The 12903-nt window shown below is 48.3% G+C and overlaps 1 protein-coding gene across 1 annotated transcript in view; it reads right to left on the reverse strand.

Moving 5' to 3' along the window:
* Nucleotides 1–6711, reverse strand: part of gja4 (gap junction protein alpha 4) — a 43119-nt gene extending 36408 nt beyond the window's left edge. Inside the window, exon 1 of the mRNA XM_036971669.2 lies at nucleotides 6590–6711. The gene's annotated coding sequence lies outside the window, so the exon portion shown is untranslated. The remainder of the gene's footprint in view (nucleotides 1–6589) is intronic.
* Between the last annotated feature and the right edge of the window lie 6192 nt (nucleotides 6712–12903).

The raw sequence follows: 12903 nt of genomic DNA on the forward strand, positions 1-12903 counted from the left end.
TCCAGTAACCCCCCCTCCCTCCCCAACACCTTGATCCTCCAGTACCCCCCAACACCCTGGTACTTCAGGACCCCCACACCCTGATCCTCCAGTACCTCCCAACACCCTGATCCTCCAGTACTTCCCAACACCCTGGTCCTCCAGTACCCCACAACACCCATGTCCTCCAGTACTCCCCAACACCCTGATCCTCCAGTACTCCCCAACACCCTGATCCTCCAGTACCCCCAACACCCTGGTCCTCCAGTACCCCCAAACACCCATGTCCTCCAGTACTCCCCAACACCCTGATCCTCCAGTACCCCCCAACACCCTGGTCCTCCAGTACCCCCAACACCCTGGTCCTCCAGTACTCCCCAACACCCTTATCCTCCAGTACCCCCCCAACACCCTGGTCCTCCAGTACCCCCCAACAACCTGGAGGACCAGGGTGTTGGGGGTACAGGGTGTTCTGACCAGGGTGTTGGGGGTACTGGAGGACAAGGGTTGGAAACCACTGCTGCATGTACTGTAAGTGGACCACAGCTTCCCCCCTCCTCAATCACTACAGCACGCTAACAATCCTCTTTTAAAACCATGTTATGTGAGGCGAGAACGAATAACAATGTCTCCCTGTCCATCCGTCCACCTGTGTCCCTGTCCATCCGTCCACCTGTGTCGCTGTCCATCCATCCACCTGTGTCCCTGTCCATACATCCACCTGTGTCCCTGTCCATACATCCACCTGTGTCCCTGTCCATCCGTCCAACTGTGTCCCTGTCCATACATCCACCTGTGTCCCTGTCCATCCGTCCACCTGTCTCCCTGTCCATACATCCACCTGTGTCCCTGTCCATCCGTCCAACTGTGTCCCTGTCCATACATCCACCTGTGTCCCTGTCCATCCGTCCACCTGTCTCCCTGTCCATACATCCACCTGTGTCCCTGTCCATACATCCACTTGTGTCCCTGTCCATACATCCACCTGTGTCCCTGTCCATCCGTCCAACTGTGTCCCTGTCCATACATCCACCTGTGTCCCTGTCCATACATCCACCTGTGTCCCTGTCCATACATCCACCTGTGTCCCTGTCCATACGTCCACCTGTTTCCCTGTCCATACATCCACCTGTGTCCTTGTCCATACATCCACCTGTGTCCCTGTCCATACATCCATCTGTGTCCCTGTCCATCCGTCCACCTGTCTCCCTGTCCATACATCCACCTGTCTCCCTGTCCATACATCCACCTGTGTCCCTGTCCATACATCCACCTGTGTCCCTGTCCATACATCCACCTGTGTCCCTGTCCATACATCCACCTGTGTCCCTGTCCATCCGTCCACCTGTGTCCCTGTCCATACGTCCACCTGTGTCCCTGTCCATACATCCACCTGTGTCCCTGTCCATACATCCACCTGTGTCCCTGTCCATCCGTCCACTTGTGTCCCTGTCCATAAGTCCACCTGTGTCCCTGTCCATACCTCCACCTGTGTCCCTGTCCATACATCCACCTGTGTCCCTGTCCATACGTACACCTGTTTCTCTGTCCATACATCCACCTGTGTCCTTGTCCATACATCCACCTGTGTCCCTGTCCATACATCCACCTGTGTCCCTGTCCATCCGTCCACCTGTCTCCCTGTCCATACATCCACCTGTCTCCCTGTCCATACATCCACCTGTGTCCCTGTCCATACATCCACCTGTCTCCCTGTCCATACATCCACCTGTGTCCCTGTCCATCCGTCCACCTGTCTCCCTGTCCATCCGTCCACCTGTCTCCCTGTCCATCCGTCCACCTGTCTCCCTGTCCATACATCCACCTGTGTCCCTGTCCATACATCCACCTGTGTCCCTGTCCATACATCCACCGGTCTCCCTGTCCATACATCCACCTGTGTCCCTGTCCATACATCCACCTGTGTCCCTGTCCATCCGTCCACCTGTCTCCCTGTCCATACATCCACCTGTCTCCCTGTCCATACATCCACCTGTGTCCCTGTCCATACATCCACCTGTGTCCCTGTCCATACATCCACCTGTGTCCCTGTCCATACATCCACCTGTGTCCCTGTCCATACATCCACCTGTGTCCCTGTCCATCCGTCCACCTGTCTCCCTGTCCATACATCCACCTGTCTCCCTGTCCATACATCCACCTGTGTCCCTGTCCATACATCCACCTGTGTCCCTGTCCATACATCCACCTGTGTCCCTGTCCATACATCCACTTGTGTCCCTGTCCATACATCCACTTGTGTCCCTGTCCATACATCCACTTGTGTCCCTGTCCATACATCCACTTGTGTCCCTGTCCATCCGTCCACCTGTCTCCCTGTCCATACGTCCACCTGTCTCCCTGTCCATACATCCACCTGTCTCCCTGTCCATACATCCACCTGTGTCCCTGTCCATACATCCACCTGTGTCCCTGTCCATACATCCACCTGTGTCCCTGTCCATCCGTCCACCTGTGTCCCTGTCCATAAGTCCACCTGTGTCCCTGTCCATACATCCACCTGTGTCCCTGTCCATCCGTCCACCTGTGTCCCTGTCCATACGTCCACCTGTTTCCCTGTCCATACATCCACCTGTGTCCTTGTCCATACATCCACCTGTGTCCCTGTCCATACATCCACCTGTGTCCCTGTCCATCCGTCCACCTGTCTCCCTGTCCATACATCCACCTGTCTCCCTGTCCATACATCCACCTGTGTCCCTGTCCATACATCCACCTGTCTCCCTGTCCATACATCCACTTGTGTCCCTGTCCATACATCCACTTGTGTCCCTGTCCATCCGTCCACCTGTCTCCCTGTCCATACGTCCACCTGTCTCCCTGTCCATACATCCACCTGTCTCCCTGTCCATACATCCACCTGTGTCCCTGTCCATACATCCACCTGTGTCCCTGTCCATACATCCCCCTGTGTCCCTGTCCATCCGTCCACCTGTGTCCCTGTCCATAAGTCCACCTGTGTCCCTGTCCATACGTCCACCTGTTTCCCTGTCCATACATCCACCTGTGTCCTTGTCCATACATCCACCTGTGTCCCTGTCCATACATCCACCTGTGTCCCTGTCCATCCGTCCACCTGTCTCCCTGTCCATACATCCACCTGTCTCCCTGTCCATACATCCACCTGTGTCCCTGTCCATACATCCACCTGTCTCCCTGTCCATACATCCACCTGTGTCCCTGTCCATCTGTCCACCTGTCTCCCTGTCCATCCGTCCACCTGTCTCCCTGTCCATACATCCACCTGTGTCCCTGTCCATACATCCACCTGTGTCCCTGTCCCTACATCCACCTGTGTCCCTGTCCATACATCCACCTGTGTCCCTGTCCATACATCCATCTGTGTCCCTGTCCATCCGTCCACCTGTCTCCCTGTCCATACATCCACCTGTCTCCCTGTCCATACATCCACCTGTGTCCCTGTCCATACATCCACCTGTGTCCCTGTCCATACATCCACCTGTGTCCCTGTCCATACATCCACCTGTGTCCCTGTCCATCCGTCCACCTGTGTCCCTGTCCATACGTCCACCTGTGTCCCTGTCCATACATCCACCTGTGTCCCTGTCCATACATCCACCTGTGTCCCTGTCCATCCGTCCACTTGTGTCCCTGTCCATAAGTCCACCTGTGTCCCTGTCCATACCTCCACCTGTGTCCCTGTCCATACATCCACCTGTGTCCCTGTCCATACGTCCACCTGTTTCTCTGTCCATACATCCACCTGTGTCCTTGTCCATACATCCACCTGTGTCCCTGTCCATACATCCACCTGTGTCCCTGTCCATCCGTCCACCTGTCTCCCTGTCCATACATCCACCTGTCTCCCTGTCCATCCGTCCACCTGTCTCCCTGTCCATACATCCACCTGTGTCCCTGTCCATACATCCACCTGTGTCCCTGTCCATACATCCACCGGTCTCCCTGTCCATACATCCACCTGTGTCCCTGTCCATACATCCACCTGTGTCCCTGTCCATCCGTCCACCTGTCTCCCTGTCCATACATCCACCTGTCTCCCTGTCCATACATCCACCTGTGTCCCTGTCCATACATCCACCTGTGTCCCTGTCCATACATCCACCTGTGTCCCTGTCCATACATCCACCTGTGTCCCTGTCCATACATCCACCTGTGTCCCTGTCCATCCGTCCACCTGTCTCCCTGTCCATACATCCACCTGTCTCCCTGTCCATACATCCACCTGTGTCCCTGTCCATACATCCACCTGTGTCCCTGTCCATACATCCACCTGTGTCCCTGTCCATACATCCACTTGTGTCCCTGTCCATACATCCACTTGTGTCCCTGTCCATACATCCACTTGTGTCCCTGTCCATCCGTCCACCTGTCTCCCTGTCCATACGTCCACCTGTCTCCCTGTCCATACATCCACCTGTCTCCCTGTCCATACATCCACCTGTGTCCCTGTCCATACATCCACCTGTGTCCCTGTCCATACATCCACCTGTGTCCCTGTCCATCCGTCCACCTGTGTCCCTGTCCATAAGTCCACCTGTGTCCCTGTCCATACATCCACCTGTGTCCCTGTCCATCCGTCCACCTGTGTCCCTGTCCATACGTCCACCTGTTTCCCTGTCCATACATCCACCTGTGTCCTTGTCCATACATCCACCTGTGTCCCTGTCCATACATCCACCTGTGTCCCTGTCCATCCGTCCACCTGTCTCCCTGTCCATACATCCACCTGTCTCCCTGTCCATACATCCACCTGTGTCCCTGTCCATACATCCACCTGTCTCCCTGTCCATACATCCACTTGTGTCCCTGTCCATACATCCACTTGTGTCCCTGTCCATCCGTCCACCTGTCTCCCTGTCCATACGTCCACCTGTCTCCCTGTCCATACATCCACCTGTCTCCCTGTCCATACATCCACCTGTGTCCCTGTCCATACATCCACCTGTGTCCCTGTCCATACATCCCCCTGTGTCCCTGTCCATCCGTCCACCTGTGTCCCTGTCCATAAGTCCACCTGTGTCCCTGTCCATACGTCCACCTGTTTCCCTGTCCATACATCCACCTGTGTCCTTGTCCATACATCCACCTGTGTCCCTGTCCATACATCCACCTGTGTCCCTGTCCATCCGTCCACCTGTCTCCCTGTCCATACATCCACCTGTCTCCCTGTCCATACATCCACCTGTGTCCCTGTCCATACATCCACCTGTCTCCCTGTCCATACATCCACCTGTGTCCCTGTCCATCTGTCCACCTGTCTCCCTGTCCATCCGTCCACCTGTCTCCCTGTCCATACATCCACCTGTGTCCCTGTCCATACATCCACCTGTGTCCCTGTCCCTACATCCACCTGTGTCCCTGTCCATACATCCACCTGTGTCCCTGTCCATACATCCACCTGTGTCCCTGTCCATACATCCACCTGTGTCCCTGTCCATACATCCACCTGTGTCCCTGTCCATCCGTCCACCTGTCTCCCTGTCCATACATCCACCTGTCTCCCTGTCCATACATCCACCTGTGTCCCTGTCCATACATCCACCTGTGTCCCTGTCCATACATCCACCTGTGTCCCTGTCCATACATCCACCTGTGTCCCTGTCCATACATCCACCTGTGTCCCTGTCCATACATCCACCTGTGTCCCTGTCCATACATCCACCTGTGTCCCTGTCCATACATCCACCTGTGTCCCTGTCCATCCGTCCACCTGTCTCCCTGTCCATACATCCACCTGTCTCCCTGTCCATACATCCACCTGTGTCCCTGTCCATACATCCACCTGTGTCCCTGTCCATACATCCACCTGTGTCCCTGTCCATCCGTCCACCTGTCTCCCTGTCCATACGTCCACCTGTCCCCCTGTCCATACATCCACCTGTCTCCCTGTCCATACATCCACCTGTCTCCCTGTCCATACATCCACCTGTGTCCCTGTCCATACATCCACTTGTGTCCCTGTCCATACATCCACTTGTGTCCCTGTCCATACATCCACCTGTGTCCCTGTCCATACGTCCACTTGTGTATCCATCCTGTGTTACACCATATGTTTCTTTGTTGTAGTTTAATGCCATTTCAGAAACATATATTCTTCCTGTATTTTGCAGGCCTATTTACCATCCAAATGTATTACATATATTTCCCAATAGTTTGTATGACGAAGGCTGTGTGGTCGATTCGTAGAGCTTGTTGTTAAAGAGCAGTGATACACTATCAAGAGCGGTGCGCGTGTTTCTTATTTTTCCCCCACAATAATTCGTATACAATGTTATGTTCTTGAGACACGTTTGACCGAACTTGATGGATTTTTCAACTGTTGACAGTTGGGGCAAACTATTTTATACATTTTTGTTGTTGTTGTATACTCTTAAAATGTGAGCAAACCCTATGTTAATTGACTCTGTCATTTTAACTTTGCTATACCAAATAATTTACAATCCCATACGCATGCATCACTTTGTATGTTATGCTTTCATCATCACAGTCGTAACTCACAGATAATTCTACGAAGACGAAAAGTAAAAGTTATGGGCGACCAATGTTATAAGAATAGCCTACATTTTTTTTAAAAGCTCGGTTTAAGATAAAAGCGAAGCATCCGTACCTGTCAGTCGTAAAGTTGGGTTCTTCTGTTGGTTGACTTCTCCTCAGTACTCCGTCGTTCTACCACTCTGCGGTATGTTCGGCAGGCGTCCCCGCGTGCTTTCTTTTAATAACCAGCCCTGTAAATGGAAAAAGTGGGGAGAATTTTCCCACGCTTTTTATTGGTCTTTCCAAAAGGAAATTGGTCCAGGAAAGGGGATGGATGAATTCTAAAATAGTTCTCTAGAGCTGTTCACTGCGCTCTGCAACGCCCGCGACTTCAGAGATGACCTGTCGATAATGAAGGATTTGTTTAGCCCAAGTAGGCTATTAGCTAGAATAAGTGAAAGTGCCAAAGTTATCAACTTGAAGGCATATCGTATCAACGTTGACCAATCGGTGTAGAAAGTGAAGTCTATAGCGTAATTGTCAACCTGTGCGTAACCATAAAGATGTGAAACAATATGTCAATAGGATCTGTTCAACAGTAGATGTAACACGTAGCCTATAATGAAATTCATTGTCGTTTAAGTTTGCTGATTGATTGGACTCCTATGAATTGGAGTTTTCAACTCTTTTGGTGTTATTTTCCGTAAAGCCACACAATGGCGCCAGTCACCGTTTTTCCGAGAAGAAACTCTATGACGCACCAACAGAGTGTATGAAGCGCCAGCGGATTGTATGACCAGGGCCGGTTAAATGCAGGGGTCTATCGGTGCTGAAGCCCCTGGGCCCAGGCCCGTGGGGGGCCCAAGAGGAAGCAACATTTTTTATAATATGTTGCTGTCAACAGTTTGGACACACCTACTCATTAAAGGTGTTTTCTTTAGTTTTATTATTTTCTACATTGTAGAATAATAGTGAAGACATCAAAACTATGAAATAACACATATGGAATCATGTAGTAACCAAAAAAGTGTTCAACAAATCAAACTAGATTTTAGATTTCTCGAAGAAGAAGACACCCTTTGCCTCGATGACAGCTTTGCACACTATTGACACTCTTGCATCTCACAAAGACATGGTGGTTGGAACCAAACATCTCAAATTTGGATTCATCAGACCAAAGGACAGATTTCCACTGGTCTAATGTCCATTGCTCGTGTTTCTTGGCCCAAGGAAGTCTCTTCTTATTGGTGTCCTTTAGTGGTGGTTTCTTTGAAGCAATTTGACCATGAAGGCCTGATTTCACGCAGTCTCCTCTGAACAGTTGATGTTGTCTGTTACTTGAACTCTATGAAGCATTTATTTGGGCTGCAATTTGTGAGGATGGTAACTCTAATGAACTTATCCTCTGCAGCAGAGGTAACTCTGGGTCTTCCTTTCCTGTGGCGGTCGTCATGAGAGCCAGTTTCATCATAGCGCTTGATGGTTTTTGTGACAGCACTTGAAGAAACTTTCAAAGTTCTTGGAATTTTCCAGATTGACTGACCTTTATGTCTTAAAGTAATGTCATGACTGTCATTTCTTTTTGCTTATTTGAGCTGTTCTTGCCATAACGTGGACTTGGTCTTTTACCAAATAGGACTATATTCTGTATACAATTCTACAATGTAGAAAATAGTAAAAATAAAGAAAAATCCTCGAATGAGGTATGTGTGTTCAAAATGTTGCCTATTACCATTCCATTGGTGTTGTTCAATGAGCACATAATAGTCAAATATCTTACCAGCATCAATGATACAACATCGTCTTCTGTCTCAAGATATTCTTTGGGACTGATTTAATCCAGGATAAATTATTGGAAGTGTGTCCTTGTCAGCATCAATGATTTAAATAAATCAATGTTTTAGTGATTGGTCCCACAGCCAACTTTAGCCTAATGCAAGTCATCACTATTTATTTTGTCTTTCTAAACTCTAAACATCCATTTATCAAAAAGTTTGAAATATGTAGATGTAAGCCTAGCAAATTAGGAGTTGGCTGAAGACCAAATGGATACAAGGCCTAGCTTTCCCTTTGTGTATGTAACATCGATTTAAAAAAAACTATAATCCCCATGGTCAATCGCAAGTTGACTACAAAGAATGATCAACCTTAACCAACACGATTGGTGTTGTATGTATGGTATAATGAATCTAAGCGTAATGAATTCAGCCATGAGGGATGGCAACATTTCCTTTGCCCATGATAAGGACCAGTCAAGCGCGTGATGCAGAGTTCTAAAGATTCTATACGCCCTACAGCCGAATTGAAAAGAGACAGAGAGGGCAGAGAAATGGAAATGGAATCGTGAGATGCCTAGACGATTATCTAATCGATCATTAAATAAAAATAGCTGCTACAGTGCTTTGTGACTGACTGGCTGGCTGGGTGACTGACTGACTGGCTGGTTGGCTGACTGACTGACTGGCTGGTTGGCTGACTGGCTGGCTGTATATAGCCTCCACATTGACTCTGTACCGTAATACCCTGTATATAGCCTCCACATTGACTCTGTACCGTAATACCCTGTATATAGCCTCCACCCCCCTGTATATATTGTTATTTTTTTCTTCTCCTCTTAAATTACTGTTTTACTTTTATCTCTTATTCTTATCCATATTTTTTTTAAACTGAATTTTAAAACTGCATTGTTGGTTAGGGGCTCGTAAGTAAGCTTTTCACTGTAAGGTCTACTACACCTGTTGTATTCAGCATTTCACTGTAAGGTCTACTACACCTGTTGCATTCGGCGCATGTGACTAAAACAATCAGATTTTATTTTATTTGTAAATGCCTTGGTAGGTTGACTGATTGCAGGTTGCAGGCACTGGTTACAGTTTGAAAGGGCAGCTTGATGAGAGCCCGTCAATATTTAAATCACCCAGAAAATATACTTCTCTGTTGATCACATACATTATCAACCATTTCCACACACACTGCATTATCCAGATACTGACTGTCTATAGCAGCTTCCCACCAGAATGGGCTTTAGGTGAGGCAGATGAACCTGTAGCCATATTACAAAGGAGGTGATAGTGGACTACAGGAAAAAGAGGACCGAGTACGTTCCCATTCTCATTGACGGGGCTGTAGTGGAGCAGGTTGAGAGCTTCAAGTTCCTTGGTGTCCACATCACCAACAAACATGGTCCAAGCACATGAAGACAGTCGTGAAGAGGGCACGACAAAACCTAATACCCCTCAGGAGACTGAAAAGATTTGGTATGGGTCCTCAGATCCTCAAAAGGTTTTACAGCTGCACCGTCGAGAGCATCTTGACTGGTTGCATCATTGCATGGTATGACAACTGCTCGGCCCCCAATGCAAGGCTCTACAGAGGGTAGTGCGTACAGCCCAGTACAGCACCAGGACCAGGACCTCTATACCAGGCGGTGTCGGAGGAAGGCCCTAAAACTGGTCATAGACTCCAGCCATCCTAGTGATGGACTGTTCTCTCTGCTACCGCACTGCAAGCGGTACCGGAGCGCCAAAGTCTAGGTCCAAGAGGCTTCTAAACAGCTTCCATCCCCAAGCCATAAGACTCCTGAACAGCTAATCAAATGGCTACCCAGACTCTTGCATTGCCCCCCCCCCCCCCCACCACCCACACACTGCTGCTACTCTCTGTTATTATCTATGCATAGTCACTTTAATAACTTTACCTACATGTACATAATTACCTCAATTACCTCGACACCGGTGCCCCCGCACATTGACATTGACTCTATACTGGTACCCCCTGTATATAGCTTCCACATTGACTATGTACCGTAACACCCTGTATATAGCCTCCACATTGACTCTGTACCATAACACCCTGTATATAGCCTCCACATTGACTCTGTACCGTAACTCCCTGTATATAGCCTCCACATTGACTCTGTACCGTAACACCCTGTATATAGCCTCCACATTGACTCTGTACCGTAATACCCTGTATATAGCCTCCACATTGACTCTGTACCGTAACACCCTGTATATAGCCTCCACATTGACTCTGTACCGTAACACCCTGTATATAGCCTCCACATTGACTCTGTACCGTAACACCCTGTATATAGTCTCCACATTGACTCTGTACCGTAATACCCTGTATATAGCCTCCACATTGACTCTGTACCGTAATACCCTGTATATAGCCTCCACATTGACTCTGTACCGTAACACCCTGTATATAGCCTCCACATTGACTCTGTACCGTAACACCCTGTATATAGCCTCCACATTGACTCTGTACCGTAACACCCTGTATATAGCCTCCACATTGACTCTGTACCGTAACACCCTGTATATAGCCTCCACATTGACTCTGTACCGGTACCCCCTGTATATAGCCTCCACATTGACTCTGTACCGGTACCCCCTGTATATAGCCTCCACATTGACTCTGTACCGGTACCCCCTGTATATAGCCTCCACATTGACTCTGTACCGGTACCCCCTGTATATAGCCTCCACATTGACTCTGTACCGGTACCCCCTGTATATAGCCTCCACATTGACTCTGTACCGGTACCCCCTGTATATAGCCTCCACATTGACTCTGTACCGTAACACCCTGTATATAGCCTCCACATTGACTCTGTACCGTAACACCCTGTATATATCCTCCACATTGTTATTTACTGCTGCTCTTTAATTATTTGTTATTCTTACCTCTTACTTTTTTGGAGGGTATTTTCTTAAAACTGCATTGTTGGTTAAGGGCTTATAAGTAAACCATTTCACAGTAAGATCTACACCTGTTGTATTCGGCGCATGTGACAAATACAATTAGATTTGATGTGCGTGTGTTACAGGGGATGCGAGATAGAGACAGGAACAGATTGAGAGAACGACAGACAGACAGACAGACAGACAGGACATTCCAGAGTTCCTAACCTGCTGCCAAATGTATGACCATATTAGAGACACATATTTCCCTCAGATTACACAGATCCACAAAGAATTTAAAAATAGCTCTGATGAACTATTGGGTGAAATACCACAGTGTGTCATCACAGCAGCAAGATGTGTGACCTGTTGCCTCAAAGAAAAGGGCAACCAGTGAAGAACAAACACAAATACAACCCATATTTATGTTGATTTATTTTCACCCTTGAACTTTAAGTATTTGCACATCGTTACAACACTGTATGTAGATATAATATGAACTTATAGACATAATGACACTTGAAATGTCTCTCTTATTTTGGAACTTTCGTGAGTGTAATGTTTACAGTACAATTTATATTGTTTATTTCACTTTTGTTTATTATCTATTTCACTTGCTTTGGCAATGTAAACTAAATGCCTCCATTGCCATTAAAGCCCTTTGAATTTAATTGAGAGAGAGAGAGAGAGAGAGAGAGAGAGAGAGAGAGAGAGAGAGAGAGAGAGAGACAGAGACAGAGACAGAGACAGAGAAACAGAGACAGAGACAGAGACAGAGAGAGAGAGAGACAGAGAGAGACACAGAGAGAGAGAGAGAGAGAGCGAGAGAGAGAGACATAAAGAGGCTCTTTCATAGCTATAGATGATCCTTACTTATTTACTTCAACCAGAAAGGTGTGAGTTGGGTATGTTTAAGGGAATGTGGGCCCACTGTTAGTTTACTTCAACCAGAAAGGTGTGAGTTGGGTATGTTTAAGGGAATGTGGGCCCACTGTTAGTTTACTTCAACCAGAAAGGTCTGAGTTGGGTATGTTTAAGGGAATGTGGGCCCATTGTTAGTTTACTTCAACCAGAAAGGTGTGAGTTGGGTATGTTTAAGGGAATGTGGGCCCATTGTTAGTTTACTTCAACCAGAAAGGTGTGAGTTGGGTATGTTTAAGGGAATGTGGGCCCACTGTTAGTTTACTTCAACCAGAAAGGTGTGAGTTGGGTATGTTTAAGGGAATGTGGGCCCACTGTTAGTTTACTTCAACCAGAAAGGTCTGAGTTGGGTATGTTTAAGGGAATGTGGGCCCACTGTTAGTTTACTTCAACCAGAAAGGTGTGAGTTGGGTATGTTTAAGGGAATGTGGGCCCACTGTTAGTTTACTTCAACCAGAAAGGTGTGAGTTGGGTATGTTTAAGGGAATGTGGGCCCACTGTTAGTTTACTTCAACCAGAAAGGTGTGAGTTGGGTATGTTTAAGGGAATGTGGGTCCACTGTTAGTTTACTTCAACCAGAAAGGTGTGAGTTGGGTATGTTTAAGGGAATGTGGGCCCACTGTTAGTTTACTTCAACCAGAAAGGTGTGAGTTGGGTATGTTTAAGGGAATGTGGGCCCACTGTTAGTTTACTTCAACCAGAAAGGTGTGAGTTGGGTATGTTTAAGGGAATGTGGGCCCACTGTTAGTTTACTTCAACCAGAAAGGTGTGAGTTGGGTATGTTTAAGGGAATGTGGGCCCACTGTTAGTTTACTTCAACCAGAAAGGTGTGAGTTGG

This window comes from Oncorhynchus mykiss, chromosome 30, assembly GCF_057628025.1.
Source record: "Oncorhynchus mykiss isolate SJ-2025 chromosome 30, ASM5762802v1, whole genome shotgun sequence".
Lineage (NCBI taxonomy): Eukaryota > Metazoa > Chordata > Actinopteri > Salmoniformes > Salmonidae > Oncorhynchus > Oncorhynchus mykiss.